The sequence below is a fragment of the Neofelis nebulosa genome, chromosome 12, assembly GCF_028018385.1.
Source record: "Neofelis nebulosa isolate mNeoNeb1 chromosome 12, mNeoNeb1.pri, whole genome shotgun sequence".
Taxonomy (NCBI): domain Eukaryota; kingdom Metazoa; phylum Chordata; class Mammalia; order Carnivora; family Felidae; genus Neofelis; species Neofelis nebulosa.
Window position 1 is genome coordinate 87,460,343 of NC_080793.1, and position 19,487 is coordinate 87,479,829.

General features: G+C 39.5%; 1 protein-coding gene and 1 long non-coding RNA gene across 12 annotated transcripts in view; both read right to left on the reverse strand.

Annotated features, from left to right (window-relative positions):
* RFX3 (regulatory factor X3) overlaps positions 1 to 19,487 on the reverse strand; it is a 292,672-nt gene that overhangs the window by 198,347 nt on the left and 74,838 nt on the right. The window lies entirely within an intron of this gene.
* Positions 12,725 to 18,272, reverse strand: LOC131492126 (uncharacterized). Its single transcript, XR_009251885.1, has 2 exons — positions 14,666 to 18,272; positions 12,725 to 14,165 (listed from the first exon to the last, which is right to left on the reverse strand). It is a non-coding gene; the product is annotated as an uncharacterized LOC131492126 (long non-coding RNA).

Consider the following 19,487-nt stretch of genomic DNA (forward strand, 5'->3'; position numbering starts at 1 on the left):
AAATGACAAAATCCTAGCAGTTTGCTTTTACAGCACGATTCAAAGTAGCCATTATTTTCCAAGCAGCAAATGAAAATGTCAAAAACATTCTTGCTGTAGATATTTAGTTGTTTTCTGCCAAATTAATGAAAGGAAAATATTGCACTTTGAATTGGTTAATTACCATGAATCCTTCTGCAAAGGGCTCCTGCTTGCGGAATTAAGCCAGCTCAAGTTGGCACAATGCCCTAATATTCACGGAGACTAGACTATAGGCTCCACTGTACTCAAGAGACATTTAGTTTTTGGCATCCGTTCATCAGCTTACAAACCATCAGTCAGAACCACTATAGACACTCAACTGTCTGAAGTAAACAGGGCAGAAAGCACCTGCATTTAATAGGGATGTACCACATTCTGCTTCTTTGAAATTTTAAGAGCTAGACGTAGAACGGGGAATGAACAAGAATACCCTGATTTACATAGCTTCTAGAAATTAGAACTACTTCAACAAAAATCCTCTAGCGACAAAGCTACTCCAAGGAAATCCTCTAGGAACAAGGCAACTTCAGGAAAGGAGGAATCAGGAGTTCTTTTTCCTCAGTGCTAAGGACAGGGTGAACGGAGCTATTCCAAGTATGGGCCTCATGGGAGTCCACACAGAGAGCTCATATCTCACCATTTCCTAGGATTCAAGATAGATGAATACTGATTTTACCTATTTCCAAATGTGATAAAATAATCATAGCATTAGTCAAGCCTAACCACATCTTTTCTTTCTCCCATCTTCATGCCGTTCCTTTCTTTACAGAAATTAGAAAGCCTGGAATACCCTCTTTCCGTGTGGATGACGCACTGAGTACGCTTCTTTAAAACTGAAGAGGAACATGTTTCTTGGCTTTTTGAAAAACATAATCCACCAAGCCGTTTATTTGGTGAAGAATGGGTAGAGGAGATGAACGACCCAACGCTAATATCATCCTCAATGAGGAAAAACTGACAGCTTTCCCCCTAAGGTAGGGAACAAGACAGGGATGTCCACTCTCACCACTGTTATTCAACCTAGTATTGGACGTCTTAGCCTCTGCAATCAGACAACACAAAGAAATAAAAGGCATCCAAATCGGCCAGGAGGAGGTCAAACTGTCAGTCTTCGCAGATGACGTGATAGTCAATATGGAAAAACCAAAAGATTCCACCAAAAAACTGCTAGAGTTGATTCATGAATTCAGCAAAGTTGCAGGATATAAAATCAACGCACAGAAATCGGTTGCATTCCTATACACCAATAATGAAGCGACAGAAAGAGAAATCAAGGAATGGATCCCATTTACAGTTGCACAAAAAACCATAAAATACCTAGGAATACATCCAACCAAAGAGGTGAAAAATCTATACGCTGAAAACTACAGAAAGCTTATGAAAGAAACTGAAGAAGACACAAAAAAATGGAAAAAGATTGCATGCTCCTGCATAGGAAGAACCAATATTGTTAAAACGTCAACACTACCCAATGCAATCTACATATTCAATGCCATCCCTGTCAAAAGAATGGGTAGAGGAGAGATGCAGATAGAAAAATAACTAATGATTTATCTCTCTTCTTTTTCCTTTCTCCCTAAATAAAATGGAAGAAAACAATCCAAATCAAGGTAGATAAATACTGGTAAACCTAGGAATGCAAGCTGCCTTCTCAAGATGCTCTCCATATGGTCCTTAGAAGTAAGCACCCCTAGGCTTTCTGGGAGCCTGGCACCTTCTCACACAGAGTCTTCCACAAAGGAATGGAAAGAGCACAGAAGCCAGCAGTTGATCCTTAAAAAGGTCATTTAGCACCAATTATAATTTTAACTATATTAACATTTAAGTACTATGGCAAATGTAAAACTAGCAAGCAATTTTTTAGGACAGCAAAATAACCCTTATAAATCTCTACTGAAAAACTCTTAGAAGATATTATAAAATCAGACTTTGAGAAACTGACATAATAAGTATATGTGTGTGTGTGTGTGTGTGTGTGTGTGTGTATATATGTATGTACAGGTGTGTGTATATATAGTATAGGTGTATGTATATATACACCTATATATAGTATAGGTGTATATATATATACACACCTATATATAGTATAGGTGTGTATATATATATATATATATACCTATATATATATATATACACACACACACACACTTTTTTTTTTAGTTTTTTTTAAATTTATTTTGAGGGTGGGGAGAGAGGGGCAGGAAGAGAGAATCCTAAGCAGGCTCCGCACTGTTATCACAAAGTCCAACATGGGGCTCGATCTCAAGAACTGCGAATCATGACCTGACCCAAAATCAACACTCAGCCGTTTAACCAACCGAGTCACCCAGGAACCCCTATATTTACTTTTAAATAAATTGATGCTAACCCAGACAATAATGAGAATGCTTAGAGTTTAGAAACCATGAAACAGTATATAAATAAACCAACAAAAGAAGGTTAAAAAAAAAAAAAGGATAAAAAGGGAACAAAGAATGGGTAAGACAAAGAGAACAGCAAGATGACAGACTTACAAACTGGATCAGTAATCACAGTAAATGTAAATGATCTAAACACTCCAATTAAAAGGCAGATATTATCAGACTCCTAAAAAAGCAAGATCCAACAATATGCTGCTTTTGAGAAATGTAACTTAAATATAGATGTAAATAGTTTAAACAAAAAGACCAAAAGGCAGATCATAACAACTAGTTAAAAATACCCAGGGTGGCTACACTAATAGAAAAAGAAATTTAGTTCAGAATAGAACTATTGCCAGGGACACAGAGGATAATTTCATGATATGGAGGTTAATTCATCAAAAGAATGTAATATTCTTAAATGTTTATGTACCTAATAAATGAGCTTCAAAATACATGAAGTAAAAACTGAAAGAAAGCAAAGGTATACAATATCCTGGCCATAAAACAAGTCTCAAATGTAAAAGGAGTCAAGATTTGTTCTATGTTTTCTGCCCACAACTGAACTAAATTAGGAAATAATAGCAAAGATCTCTGGAAAGTTCCAAGATGTTTTAGAACAAAATAAGACACTTCTAAATAACCAAAGAATCAAAGAAGATACCAAAAGTGGGGTTAAAAAGTATTTAAAACTGAATGAAAATAAAAATATACCATGTCAAAATTTTTCCGATGCTACTAAAGCAGTCCTTAGAGGGAAATCTATAGTAAAACAAACATCTGTAGTAGAAAAGAAGACAAATCTCAACCTAATGATCTCTGCTTTTACCCCATGAAACCAGAAAAACAAGTAAGTTTTGTCCAAGGTAGAAGAGAGGAAATAATAAAGATCATAACACAATTCAAATAATGAAAGTTTTACCACTTCCTTATCAATGTGGATAACTTTGTTCTTTTTCTTGTCTGACTACTGCAGCTAAGACTTCTAGAACTGTGTCAAATAAAAGTGATGAAAGTAGACCTATCTGTCGTATTCCTGATCTTTCACTATTTACACGTGGCATGACACTATACAGAGAAAATCCTAAAGACTCCACCAAAAAACTACTAGAACTGACAAATGAATTCAGTAATGTTATAAGGCACAAAATTAACATACAGAAATCTGCTGCATCTCTAGACACTAACAGTGAAGTAGCAGAAAGGGAAATTCAGAAAATGATCCCATTTATAAGTGCATCCAAAATAACAAAATAAAATATCTAGGAATAAACTTAACCAAGGAGACGAAGGACCTGTACTCCAAAGACTATAAAACATTCATGAAGGAAAATGAAGATGACAAAAATGTAAAGACATTCTATGCTCATGGACTAGAAGAACCAACACTGTTTTTAAAGATCCACACCATCCAAAGCAATCTACAGATTTAACGCAACCTCTATCAAAATACCAACAGCATTTTCCCTGTAACTGCAACAAATGATCCTAAAATTTGCATGGCATCACAAGAGGCCCCGGACAACCAAAGCAATCTTGAGCGAGAAGAACAAAGCTGGGAGGCACCACCATCTCAGATTTCAAGATACGCTACACAAAGCTGTAGCACTCAAAACTGTATGGTCCCGGCACAAACACAGGCACACAGGTCAGTAAAAAAAGAAAAGAGCCCAGAAATAACCCCATGCTTATGTAGTCAACTAGTCTATGACAAAGGAGACAAGAATACGCAGTGAGCGGAAAGATGGTCTCCTCGATACTTGATGCTGGAAAAACTGGACAGCTCCATGCCAAAGAAACTGAACCACTTTCCTACACCACATACACAAATAACTTTGAAATGGATTGAAGACCTAAATGCGACACCTGAAACCATAAAACTCCTGGAAGAACACCTAGGCAGTAATTTCTTAGACATGGACCTTAGCAACATTTTTTGACATGTCTCCTCAGGCAAGGGAAACCAAAGCAAAAATAAACTACTGGGACTACACCTCGCATAGCAAAGGAGACTGTCAACAAAACAAGGCAACCTACTAAATAAATGGGAGAAGATGTTTGCCAATCAAATATCTGATAAGAACTTAATATCCAAAATATCTAAAGAACTTACAGGCTCAACACCAACCCCCCCCCCCCACACACACACACACAAGTAATCTGATTAAAAATGGGCAGAGGACCTGAATAGATATTTTTCCAAAGGAGACATAGAGATGGCCAACAGACACATGAAAAGAGGTTCAACATCAGTAATCAGCAGGGAAATGCAAATCCAAGCCACGGTGAGATATACCTCATTCCTGTCAGAGTGACTAGAATGAAAAAGATGAGAAATAACAAGTGTCGGTGGGGAAGTGGAGAGAAAGGAACCCTTACGCAATGTTGGTGGGAAGACAAATTCGTGCAGCCACGGTGGAGAGCAGTATGGAGGTTCCTCGAAAAGACAAAAAATAGAATTCCCATCTCACCCAGTAATTCCACTCCTGGGTATTTACGCAAAGAATATAAAAACACTAATTTGAAAAGATATATGCAGCCCTACGCTTATCCTAACATTATTTACAGTAGCAAAGGTACGAAAGCAACCCAAGTGTCCTTCGATAGATGAATGAGTGAAGAAAATATGGTATATATAGACAAGGGAATAGGATTCAGACATAAAAAGAATGAGATTTGCCATTTGCAACAATATAGATGGACCTAGTGAGTATAATGTTAAGATAAGTCAGATGAAAAAAGAAACAGAGCCAAAAACAAACAAAACCACTCTTAAATAGAGAACAAACTGGTGGTTGCCAGAAGGGAGGGGGGTGGGTGAATGGGTGAAACAGATAAAGGGGATTAAGATACACTTACTGTAATGAGCACTCAGTAATATAGAGAACTGTTGAACAATTTTTTAAAAAGATCATAGCAGAATTCAACAACACAGAAAACCAGGGCGCCTGGGTGGCTCAGTCGGTTAAGCGTCCGACTTCGGCTCAGGTCATGATCTCATGGTTTGTGGGTTTGAGCCCCACGTCAGGCTCTGTGCTGACAGCTCAGAGCCTGGAGCCTGCTTCCAAATCTGTGTCTTCCTGTCTCTCTGCACCTCACAGCTTGTCCTCTATCTCTCTCTCAAAAATAAATAAACATTCATTTTTTCTCATTGCCACGTAGTATTCCATTGTGTATATAAACCACAGTTTCTTTATCCATTCATCCGTTGATGGACAAATTTAGGCTCTTTCCATAATTTGGCTATTGTTGAAAGTGCTGCTGTTAACATTGGGGTACAAGTGTCCCTATGCATCAGCACTCCTGTAATCCCTTGGGTAAATTCCTAGCAGTGCTATTGCTGGGTCATAGGATAGATCTATTTTTAATTTTTTGAGGAAATATGGCCTTCTGTAGCAACGTGGACGGAACTGGAGAGTGTTATGCTAAGTGAAATAAGTCATACAGAGAAAGACAGATACCATATGGTTTCACTCTTATGTGGATCCTGAGAAATTGAACAGAAGACCATGGGGGAGAGGAAGGAAAAAAAAAAAAAAAAAAAACGTTAGAGAGGGAGGGAGCCAAAACATAAGAGACTCTTAAAAACTGAGAACAAACTAAGGGTTGATGTGGGGAGGGAGGGAGGAGAGGGTGGGTGATGGGTATTGAGGAAGGTGCCTGTTGGGATGAGCACTGGGTGTTGTATGGAAACCAATTTGACAATAAATTTCATATTTAAAATAAATTAATAAATAAACATTCAAAAAAATTTAAATAACACAGAAAACAGAAAAATGGGAAAACTCAATGAAAGCAAAAGCTCATTATTTGAAGTGGTCAGTAAAATTGATAAACCTCTAAATAGGCTGATCAGAAATTAAATGCAAAGACATAATGAGTATTCTAAAATGTTGAACCCAACAAGATCCATAAAGCATAGCACATCAAAACCATACTCAGATACCACCTCACGCCAGTCAGAGTGGCTAAAATGAACAAATCAGGAGACTATAGATGCTGGCGAGGATGTGGACAAACGGGAACCCTCTTGCACTATTGGTGGGAATGCAAACTGGTGCAGCCGCTCTGGAAAACAGTGTGGAGGCTCCTCAAAAAATTAAAAATAGACCTACCCTGTGACCCAGAAATAGCACTGCTAGGAATCTACCCAAGGGATACAGGAGGGCTGATGCATAGGGGCACTTATACCGCAATGTTTATAGCAGCACTTTCAAAAATAGCCAAATTATGGAAAGAGCCTAAATGTCCAGCAACGGATGAATGGATAAAGAAACTGTGGTTTATATACACAATGGAATACTACGTGGCAATGAGAAAGAATGAAATATGGCCTTTTGTAGCAACGTGGATGGAACTGGAGAGTTAGTTATGCTAAGTGAAATAAGACATACAGACAAAGACAGATACCATATGGTTTCACTCTTATGTGGATCCTGAGAAACTTAACAGAAACCCATGGGGGAGGGGAAGGAAAAAAAAAAAAAAAGAGGTTAGAGAGGGAGGGAGCCAAAACATAGAGACTCTTAAAAACTGAGAACAAACTGAGGGTTGATGGGGGGTGGGAGGGAGGGGAGGGTGGGTGATGGTTATTGAGGAGGGCACCTTTTGGGATGAGCACTGGGTGTTGTATGGAAACCAATTTGACAATAAATTTCGTATTAAAACAAAACAAAACAAAACAAACAAAAAAGAATAGCACATCGAGACTAAGTGGGTTCAATCTCTGGATTTCAGCCCTAAACCAGTTTAGGGTTTCAAGGCTGGCTTAAATGTAATTCACCATATTAAGAAACTAAGACAGGAAAACCTCATAATTATCTAAATAGACACCAAAAAAAAGTATTAGACAAAATCCAACATCCATTTCCGACAAGAATTCTCAACAAAGTAGAATTTCTTCAGCCAGATAAAGAATGTCTTTTAAAAAACCTACAGTTGACATCATACTTAATGGTGAAAGTCTGAATGTTCCTCCCTTATGATCAAGAACAAAATAGGGGTGCTTGGGTGGCTTAGTCGGTTAAGCGTCCAACTTCGGCTCAGGTCATAATCTCGCGGTCTGTGAGTTCAAGCCCCGCGTCGGGTTCTGTGCTGACAGCTCAGAGCCTGGAGCCTGTTTCGGATTCTGTGTCTCCCTCTCTCTGACCCTCCCCCATTCATGCTCTGTCTCTGTCTCAAAAATAAATAAAAGTCAAAAAAAAATTAAAGAACAAAACAGAAATGGCAGCTGTCACTTCTATTCAACAACGTGCTAGACGATCTAGCCGGTATAATTGGGCAAGAAAAAGAAATTAAATGTATCCAGATTTTAAAGGAAAAAGTAAAAATTTCTTTATTCACAAACATGATCTTCTATGTACAAAATCAGAGAGACTCGAGACTCTATACAGAGCAGCAGTGTCCTCTAATATCAAATTCACACTCAATTTTTCCCAATTGTCCCCAAAATGTCTTTTGCAGCTGGCTCCCCTCCCCAAATCAGGATCTAGTCAAGGCCCCCTCATTGGATTCGGTAGTTAAATCTTCTTTACTTTTGCTTTAAAACAGTCTCCTCCCTTTTCCCCCCTTAGTTTTTTATGACACTGAAGAGACTAGGCCAGTCGGTTGTGGTGTAGAATGAGCTACATGCTCGATTCAGTGGTTTCCCGATTGTGGGTTTAACTCATTCCTTGATCTCCTGCACTTTTTATAATCAAGAAGTTGTATCTCAGCACCATCCAAAGAAAAGAAAAATCAGACAAACCCAAATTACAGGACATTCTACAAAATGACCAGTACTGCTCAAAACTGTCAAGACCATAAAAGAAAGAGAGAGAGAGAGAGAGACTAAGAAACTGTCAAGGATCAGAGAAAACTAAAGAAACATGAGGACGACACACAAATGGGGAATCATGGATTGAATTCCAGAACAGAAAACAAGTATTAGAAAAACTGATAAAATCCAAATCAAGTCTGAAGTGAAGTGAATAGTAACGTACTAAGCTGGTTTCTTAGCTCTGACAAATCTGCGGTTATGTAAGATGTTAATAATAGGAGAAAGTAGATGAGGGGTGCACAGGAACTCTCTGTACTACCTTTGCAACCTTCCCAAAAGTGTAAAATTTCCCAAAGGTAAAAGTTTATTGCAAAATTGGGTTACAGACTTAAATGTAAAAAAACATAAAGCTCCTTGAAAAGAAATATGTGAGAAAATATTTTGGACCTTCAGTAGGCCAAGTTTTTTACCGAGGAGGCCAAGAGCGCAATCCATAGAAGATAAAATTGGTAAATGGGACTCTGTCAAAATTAAAAACTTCTGCTGTTTACGACACCCTTGCTGGGATAAAAAGACAAGCGGACTAGGAGAAAATATCTGCAAAGCAAACATCTGACAGAGGACCTGTACCCATAATAAATTCTCAAAACTCAGTAATAATAATAATAATAAAAGTGGGCAAAAGATGTGAACGGAAACCAGAGAAGACAAAAGATGGTAAATAAGCAAACGAAAAGATGCCCCAAATCATTAACCTGAGAAGATGCAAATAAATGCCACCAAGAGAAACAACTACACACATCAGAATGATGAACATTTAAAAGACTGACCATATCAAGTGTGGGTTGGGATGCAGGGGATCTGGAACTCTCACACGATGCTGGTGGGGAATGTCAAATGGTGCAAGCGGTGTAAAAAAGTTTGTGGACGTTCCTTAAAACTTTGAACATATACCTCCCATATGACCCAGCCATTCTATTCCTAAGTTATTTACCACCCAGCCACCCACCCCCAACAAAGAAAGCGTAGGTCCATACAAAGTCTTGAACGCTAACGGTCATAGCTGCCTTAATCATAATACTCGATAACTGGACATAACTCATTTGTCCAGCGAAAGGTGAATATGTCCGTACCCCACACGATGGAATACCAGTCAACAATCAAAAGAAATGAACGCTTGTTACATGCAACAGTGTGGACGAATGACCAAGTAATCGTGTCCTGTGAAAGAAGCTAGACAAAAAAAGAATACCTACTGTATGATGTCATTTATCTCAACTTCTAGGAAATGTAAACTAATTTACAGTGACTGAAAGTATGTAAGGGATCGCAGGGATGGGTGGGGGTGGTGGGCTCTGAGATGAAGGGGCAGGGAGAAGGGGAAGAAAATGCAAGAAAACACAAGGAAACCACTGGAGTGACAGTATATTCAGCACCTTGACTGCAGTGATGATCTCACAGACATATCCAAATATCCAAATCGTACTCTTTAATTATGTGCGGTTTACTGTATGTCAGATATACTTCAACAAAACCATTTGTTTTGTTTTGTTTTGTTTTGTAACCACCACCCCAAAACCTGGAACATCTGAGAATGCACCAAGCCTGGAAATGAGAAGCCTGAAGAAAGCCACGATGGCTTTTGGCAAATGGCCGACAGTGTGGCAAGTGAAAGATGGATTAGAATTGGCCTAGAAATCCAAGCAAAGCATTTCGAACACGTAAACTCTACAATACTGCAAGACCACTATTATTCCCATTTTACAGATGAAAAATCCTAGGCTGAGGGAAGTTAAGGGGCTCTTGAGATTCAGGATCTGTAATGAAGTCTGTCTGACCCTAAAACCCAAGGATACAAGATTGCCTCCCAGTTCACTGAAGAAACAGGAGCCATCTGATGAATACTGCATGTGGTCCCTTGTTGCCCTCTGTAAACATTTTCTGTAATCCTGCCCAATTTATTTTCCCAAAATGCAAATTTTCTCCTGTTATTCACTCAGCTTCATTTCCTTCACTGCCTTACAAGTAAAGTCTGAACTCATCGAGATGGCCAGGTGAGAGATCTACCTGCCTACTTCCACAGCATCATTTCCAATGATTTCTCCTGGATATTCCAGACATACCAAAATATTTACATGTCTTCTAAAATCGCAATGCATTTTTTACTTGCTCTTCTCACTTTTCTGTGTGCCCTTCCTCTGATTTTCAGCTCAGTGAAGGACCTTCCCGACTCAGTTTAAACACTGTCTCCTCTGCTGAAGTTTTCTCTGACATTCCAGAAACAATTAGATGTACCTTCTTTTACATGCACATCACTCTATTCGTACTGGTAATTCTTTGTGAATTTGTGGCACGCAATATATATACATACACACACACACACACACACAAAGATATCCTCAAAAAGTTACTCATCTCTGTATCACAGGTACCCAAGCCCAACAGGAAAGGTTCCATAAGTGCTTACTGAATAAATGGATGAACGACAGACAGGTGGATGAATAAGCAATTAAATGGATATGAAAACCAGTGTGTGAAATTGAACAAGAATAAAGAGAACATAAGGGTTTTCCTTTCTGTGGAATATAAAGGAAATCATAATGCCTAAGGCAGAAATATACTGGTTGCTACAATTATAACATATAGTACACCTTGTTAATTCTATATGTTTTCAACCTAAATTAGGTCTTAATTAAAGCGACTATTATCTAGCTTACTTGATTGTGGGGTCCTGTTAAAACACTTTATTTAATCAAAAGTAAGGTACTATATAATTTGATGCAAGCATTAATTTTCCAGACTATAAAATGGTTGGAAACCAGGAAATCTGTGAACTACTCTGATTACTTGTCAAGAAGAAGAAAGCCAGAAGAATAACCTTTTTGTGACCCTCCTCCCACAAACAAAACTATTCACAGATTTTACCATTTCAAGATGTAACCTTGTTTAGTGCTCTTCTCCTGCAGATAACATGAGACATTAAAGAAAAAAATCCCACCATTTAAAATTTCAGGCTCCTTTCTTCCTCGATTGTTCGTGGTTTTGAAGTATTTTTATGCCTGGCCAATATATGTTTCATTAGGTTCCTAAAATTTAATCTCAATATATAACTGGGATAATTTATGGTACCTTCTGGTTTGGGGAGGTTCTTTTATCATCTTTTTCTCTTGCCCAGAGCTCACATAAACATAATTTGGGTACCTTCTGCACACTGCTGTTTAATGTTAAAATCAGGCTAGAACGAATTCTTTTTTAAAAATGCAGAATAAGATAGAAGTGAAAAAAAAAAAGTCAAGAAGCTTTGAGAACTACTCTCAGCTAATGGAAAAATTATTTTAATTACATGAGAAATGTTCTAAAGCAATCTTCTGGGTGAAAACAAAGCATTACTTATTCGTTGAGGAAAATGCTTTCCCTGAAGAAAATGTTCCCATGTTCGGAAGCGCTTCGTCTATGAAATTAATGCCTTATACATGTAGGTAAAAAAATAAAAAATAAAAAAAAAAAGGTTCACACCTTGGTAATTTTCTTCTAAAATGCTGCCTCATTATAGCAATAACATTTTGATTTACGCTAGAAAGGGTTTCTTCCAAAGAACTAAAATGTATTTTAGAAACACACTTAAAAAAAAAACAAAACCTGAAGTGTGCTCTATAAAGTACTAAACAAGTCCATAGCAGTGGACTTTGCTTTAAAAGGACAAAAGAAGCCATTTTAAACCACATTAAGTGTAATCATCTTTTTTTCCCTCTGAAACATGATAGTAAAATGAGAATAAGAACTGAATGATTTCAGAGCGCAGCAATGGAAAGTTTGGGACTGCAATATGCAAAGACAAAATTTTGAAAAAACAACCTTGGACTAAGATGTCCATTAAACACAAGGAGATATATTCCAAAAGCTGCTGTAATTTTTCTCGGATTAGCCTGAGAACACAGGATAGGCCATTTGTTTTGATTTTTCCCTAGACTATCTTCAACTTTGCTCCTGCATTTCCTTTCACAAATAAACAGGTTAACATAAGGAGGTAACTGATTGTGTAACTTATCACATTGTGATCTTTCAAGGGAAACGTTTCAGTTCATTCAAATTCTGTCTCCTCTCAACATCTCTCGTCTCCTGCATGAGAAGATGACAGTCTATAAAAGGAAAGGACACCATGTGTGAATTGAGTTAAGAAGGGTTCATGAGAGAACCGGAATCTAATTACATAAACACACTTCCCTACAGGTGGATATAAATTTGAAAATCTCTGAAATCTCATCTTTAAAGGCGAGCAGTGCTTTTTTAATTATGCTAAAAGTCCCTTGTCTGCTTGATCTCTCATGAACAATTTTAATCAGGCAAGCCTAATACACGCCGTCTCACAGACAACTTAACAGAGCTCTCAACTATGAGCTAATGGGAAGACAAGGAACCACAAGCATTTTTATTAAAAGGAAAAAAAAGGCCAGCCTAGAGATTTGGCCAGCAATAAAGCAAGATTAAATCATGCTTTTCCCCCACTTAGCCTACTTCACTTCAAGAACTACAGACATACAATTAATTTGCTCTTGAGATTTATTTTGTAAACATAAACACACCATGTTTAACATATTACATCCTCGCAGTTCACAGCGGTTTTCGTGATTCTCCTCTCTCATTCACAAATTGCCTAACGTACATTGGAGCGACCAGTTGGCCAGAATCGAAGAATAGCCCTCACTAAAATTTATTCTCCCCGGAAGAGCCAAAAAGCACTCTCTCCCGTCTACAGGAATCCTGAGAAGGTCAAAGGGAATGTGAAATGATAATTAAAAGAACCCACCCTTCAGCCAATCCCCAAGCCCACTTGCTTAACCAGCTATGTCCAGGAGTTTTCAGCCCATTCTAAGGCTCTCCAGATAGAGCAGCCTACCAGAACCCTCATTTTTCAGCAGCTCTAAACCATCTGAACATCACAGCCACCATTTTAAACTCCTTTCTCTTAACCAGTTCAACCCAGAACCCCCCCCCCAAAAGTATCGTTAATCGCCCCAGGGGCTAAGAGTCTGCACCTACGCAACACCGAATTGGTTTCAGTCTATCTTGATTGCCCCAAACTGCTTGAAATGAAAACTTCCACTTTTTACACCCTGGTCTGAGTTTACCTCCGATTAGTGGCTGTGTGATTTGCAAGCTATTCTCAAGCAGCTCTGTGCCCCATTTCCTCCACCTGTAACACTGTAGTAATACTCTCCTTCAGAGGGTTGGTGTAAGAATTAAATGCCATGAGACGGGAAAGGGCGGGTATAAAAATTAAATGACATAGTTCACCCAGCACACGGTACACCCTTCATACACTCAAGTTTCCCTCCATTGTGTCCTAGATTAGTGTTTCCAGGCTCTTCCAGCATGGGCTTGATGGCTTCCGCTGAACTCTGAAGGAGACACTGGGCGTCTCACGTGCTCCCTGGCAATCTGTGCCAGGCTTCAGATGCAAGAGCAACCCTTCCCCAGAATCTCACTCTTATGATCTGCCCATCTCTATACTCAGCTCCGTCCCTCTGGAGGCTTTCTAGCTATTTTCATTTGAGGGCTCCCTGGGCATCTCCAACTCATTCTGTTTTCCGGTGCCCTGAGTTAACGTTTGCTTATTCATCAGAGACTGCTTCATTTACCTTGCCTTCAGTTTTTCACCTGCCTGGCTCTCTTCCTCATTAGTGCTTCTGCTGCCTACTAATTGCAATTGCATGCAATCCATTTAAATCGAAGTTTTTCTATTTACACTGATTTAGAAGACTATTCTTTACAGTTAAGCTGCAAGAAAATTAAAATACAATAGGTGAGGACAAGTAGGCCCTGGGAAAAAAACATATGGTTAATTCTTAGAAAATGAGTTTTGTTTTCTTTTGTTTTTACAATCAACACACATTTTACGCATTCGCCTATCAGATCTTGTGATTCTTCTGACCTGGTTGCTTGATGGGCGGTAACAATTCCGCTCTTATTGAAATGGTACGCAGATGCTGAAGAGTGAAAGGGGACAAAAGGCAGGGTAAAAGATAAAGAAGCTTTCAAGAAATGTTCACCAGCACCACTACGATTGCAAATACGTACATACAAATCCTTTTCAAACCCCCCAAAGTCGTTGTCTAATCTATCTTCAAATATCTCAGAATAAGAAAATCTTAATTCTAGAGTTAGAAAGGCCAGATCTCTAATAAAGAATATTTTTCTGAAATAACGTAAATCAGTTAGGACCACTGTCCAGATATTTTCACGATACTCAACAGTCATTTTTTTTGTTCTTTTTTACTTTTTTGTTCTTTTTTTTTCCCTTTCACATTCTCTCCCAATCCTCTGTTGGGTACACAAATTTAAAATGCTTAGTGATGCAAAGGAAAGTATTATTCTTTACATGAATGTGAATTACATGTCTTTCCGTACTCCATGCTTGTTAATTTTCCTAATGGAGTATCAAGTCTTTCCAATATCCTCAAATTAATCCCAACCTGCTTCAAATTACCATGTTTTGAAGTTCTCTGCCTCAGGTTCTGGTCAAGGATAAAGTGCCATCATGGGCAGGCGGCTTTCTTTAAAGTAATAGAAAAGAGTAATAAAATAATTACTTCTTAGAATTTTACTTAGAAATTCTTGTGATAATTCTACTCAACTCACTCAGGTAAAATTTCGATCCAGCAGTATTAACATAAAAATTATGTCAATAACCCGGTTCATCACTACCTGAAACAATGGCAAAAACTTTCTTTTCCACTAAGCATTTGGTTTGCAAAGAGCTACTACACCTGACACCCAGATCGTGGATTCTAGCACCATTTTCCCATAAAAGGAACCACCAGGGCTCTTGGCAGAAATGATCCTAAGAGTGGAGTAGAAAATATAAGGGTGAATCTAATGCATCCTATAGTCCCAGACACTAAAAAAGTACTCAAAACAAAAAATAAAACTCCATGATGAGGTTATATCAGAGGGACAAGGGACACAGGGGTCATTTACAAAGCTCCCAATGACCAAAGCTGAGCCAATCTGAACAATAAAATGGTGTTGCATTATAATCCAAAGTATAAAATAAGTATCCACGAGGGGCACCTGGGCGGTCCAGTCGGTTCAGCGTCTGGCTCTTGGTTTCGGCTCAGGTCGTGATCTCGCGGTTTCTTGAGTTCAAGCCCTGCATCAGGCTCTGCACTGGCAGCACAAAGCTTGCCTGGGATTCTGTCTCCCTCTTTCTCTGCCTGTCCCCACTAGCGCTGTCTCAGTCTCCCTCCAAACAAACAAATAAACTTAAAAAAATAAGTTAAAAAAACATCCACGAATCCATACTTACATAAATAAATGACTGATTAAATACATACACAAACGGGGGTAGAGACAAATCTCATGCAGAAGTATTCCAAGTAATTTATGAAGATACCCCACTCTTGCGGGAGTGGAACAGGACTCCCCGCTCCTTAAGTGGGGGCCACACACAGTGTTTTCCTTCCAAAGGGGGAAAGTCTGAAAAGGGGGAGTAAAGAGTAACCTTACAGTGAGTGAGGACAGCCACTGATGATATGGGAAACTGGGTGTGAGATATATAGGAACTCTCTGTACTATCTTCACAAGCTTTTGTAAATCGGAACCTATTGTAAAATTTAACAATGTGTTCTAAAAGTTAGGAAAAAAAAAAATCCGCTATTGCCTTTGGGCTTTCTGCAGCTTGCTACCCGGCTGACCGGCAGAAACTCTAGTCAGTTCTAGAGCACTTTGACTGTCCAATTCTCGAGAGCACTCTCAAACCCAGCGGTCGCCAGCACTGCCTTGGATGGAAAGATGAGAGGCAGAGCCCTGCGTGGGAGTGTTGCTCTCACGTACAGCTAGTCGGGGGACTCAAAGAACCAGTTTCTTCATCTATACAATGGGGCAAACGTGCTTGGAGGGGTTAAGGACTCCTGGGCGGAGAGGGCTAATGCGATGGCCTGGCTGCATTTCCACTGCACAACATCTCTTGTACATCCATTTCCACTCTCTCCCGCTTGGCCCCACTCAGATGTCAAGCAGTGGCCAGACCTGGCTGCTTCCGGTTGGGTTCTGTAGACAGGATGCTCAAATGTTACTTTTTTTTCCCCCAAAAGTCAATTCATGTGAACTCTCTCTCTGGAAGAATAACTGGAAATTGGACACAGGGGTTGCCTCTTCGTGGGAGAACGGGCGGCCAGAGCAGAAGGGAGCCATGATTTGCACTGTATATGCTCTCGGGCTATCTGAGTTCTTTCCTACTACAGGTAAGCATTAGCTATTTAAAAACTTATGACAAAAGCAACAACAAGAAATCCATTATTACTCAAGGATTGCTATCATTTTCTTATTTCTACCTTTGTATCTGCAATCTGTGTGTTAACTCCTTTTGATATAGCACCATCCATCGCAAAGGCAAGAAGCGTGGCTCCAGGAGACTAGTCTAAAATGATTTCAATCAACTTCTTGTGTAGCAAATCAGCTGTTTCAAAACAGCATAGCAGTCTTGGAATCAGAAGTGACTTGGGATGGAACCCAGGCCTCCTTACCGAACCTCCCCAAAAGCCCAGCTTCTTCATCGATAACCCTGGAATAACAATACCCACACTTTATAGAGCTGGTGGAAAGATTAAGTAAAGTAGATGTAAAATCCTTAGCACAGGGCCTGGTCCATCTATTACTGTCATTGTAGGTATAAATGGAAGTCTGTGGGAAGATCTGATTTCTCACTCAGATGTCTTTTCCACTCAGCTATGGATCCAGAAGCAACTTCCAAGATTCAACACCCCTAAGATGCAATCGGTTTTCAGCAATTATTGTTCCAGTCTCCTAAAGAATATGTGTGAAATAACTAGAATGAACAGCATTTCAACACACGAGTCACACGCTATTGGTAATATAGTTAGAATTGAGGAATTCTTAAAACCATCAAAGCAACAAAATATTCAAGGACAGTAACATTTAACACCTGATTAAATGGGCAGAATGCTCCAGTTGAAGTTGTCTTTGGGATTATGCTGGAAGATTGCATAAGTTTAAATGTTTAGATTATCTTCGCATCCTGGCCTTTGCCTTAGTTTAATGCAAGAGGGCTTGTCATATTTTACCAAGACACAGATTGTGGAGATTCGTAGTGATACATGCAAATAACCTTAATAAAAATGCAGGGTAGAGCAATACATATAAACATCTTAGGTCCTTTAATGAATATTTGTCGAGTGGACTTTGTGTGCATCAATACGTGAATAAATACCATGTTATGAATGCATACTCCGTTCGGTGAGTCATTAGAAATATTATTCCGTTCCTGTCTCCAAAAAAATAGCTATGTATTTTACCCTGATTTCCATTTTATTGTGGGTTTTAAATGGAAAACACTTCAAAAACGAATGGTATATTTCCACTCACAGGGTCTTTCATGTGGATTTGCATGGATACACACACAACAACATAAATCCAGGCAAAAATATACATGCATATATATCTAGAGCAAAAATATACATACATCTCTATGTGCCTGGATATAATTTAAGATACAAAAGTACTAAAGATGTATTTGACAATTTTTCATACTTTCTAATTTTTTGGCTTTAGGCCTTTGCTGTAAGATTCATTAAAGCTGCTTCTTGCTTTTGAGGTCACCGACGACAAAAACAGCTCATGTGTATCTGATTTAAAGTCCCGCTGAGCAACTTGAGGGCTGCTACGAGCCAAGTGGACGAGTGATTTTCAGGCTGCGCCTGTCAGGGAACAATGGGATCTGAAGCTACAATGATAAAACTCTTACACAGTTCCAAACACTTAGGCTGGAGACCACGGAGGAAGCTCCATTCCATTACTAAGTCACCCTGTCCAATAATGGCCATTGTGGACAAATTTTTTTTTCTCAGTTCTTCCATTTTATGTTACACTTCACAATTTGTAGGTCATTCACAAGAACCACCTAACCCTGACAAAACATGTGAGCCAAAAGTTGGGCAGTTACTTCAGGGACTGAAGGCCACCAAACTAGTAAGTGGCAAAACTGGGATTTGTACCTACATCCTCTGTCCCCAAATAGAGTGCTCTCTCCCCTATCCCACAGCTGAATTCCTTCCTCTTCTATGACAGGTCCTGATTCCCGGGGCACAACACCCCATCTGCCCATCCCCTCATCCCTCCATCCCCCCACCCCCACCTCTTTATCCATGGTCTGCAGTCCTACCTTGGCCTGGGGCCAGTCAACTCAGCAGTGACACCGTCCCAAATTTAAATCAGCCTTCTAGATAAGTCCAGCAAATGCGGTTCACTTTTCCTCAACACAGAATAAACTTCTTACCCAAGTCTTCAGAGGCTGATGGTCCTGAACCCGTCTTCTTTTTCAGGTTTAGAGAGTGTCCTCTGTGCCCTGGAAAGGTTCCTTCACACTGGGTCCCTTCCCTCCTGTCACCTAGTTAAGGTACACTCTTCCTCACCTCCAGCCTCACTGCCTCAAGCAAGCAGCAATCTCACTAACCAAACCAAGGGTCCCGACTAATCCACTCTCAGGGTGCCATGGACCTCGACTTCACTGGTGTGATCATAGCTGCAAGTCACATTTACTCATGGAATTGTCTGGTTAATGTCTGACTTTCCTCCCCAGACTGTCAGTGACACAAAGGGTAAAGATGAGGTCACTTTTTGGGCTCAGTCACTACTATATCCCCACTGCCTGGCACAATTTCCAGCCCCACAGGAAGTACGTGATACTTTTTTCTAAAGCTAAACAAATAAAGAACTAGGCAAATTCCTTTTTCAGTCTTCAAATATTTGAAAATAACTACTATTCTGATGATTCCTCACTCAACACACATATACACAAAAGTTTTGTTTGTTTTTTTAATTTTTTAAGGTTTATTTATTTTTAGAGAGAGATGGAGTTCTAGTGGGGGAGGGGCGGAGAGAGAGGGAGACACAGAATCGGAAGCAGGCTCCAGGCTCAGAGCCCAACGCGGGGCTCGAACCCACGAACCGCGAGATCATGACCTGAGCCAAAGTCGGTCGCTCAACTGAGCCACCCAGGCGCCCCCTCAAAAGTTAAGTTTTAATAAGGATACCACTCTGATCCTTGGAAATATTCCTTATATGACAAAGTTCCCAGATACTTCTTAAAACCTGGAAGTATAAATGAACATATTGGTTTTTTCTCGTAAGTAGAGGCTATACCTTTTCCATTCCACACCCTGTATTTGCAATAAAACTCTCTAGGGGCACCTGGGTGGTTCGGTCGGTTAGGAGTCCGACTCTTGATTTAGGCTCAGGTCATGACCTCACTCTTCTGGAGACTGAGCCCCGTGTTGGACTGTGCACTGACA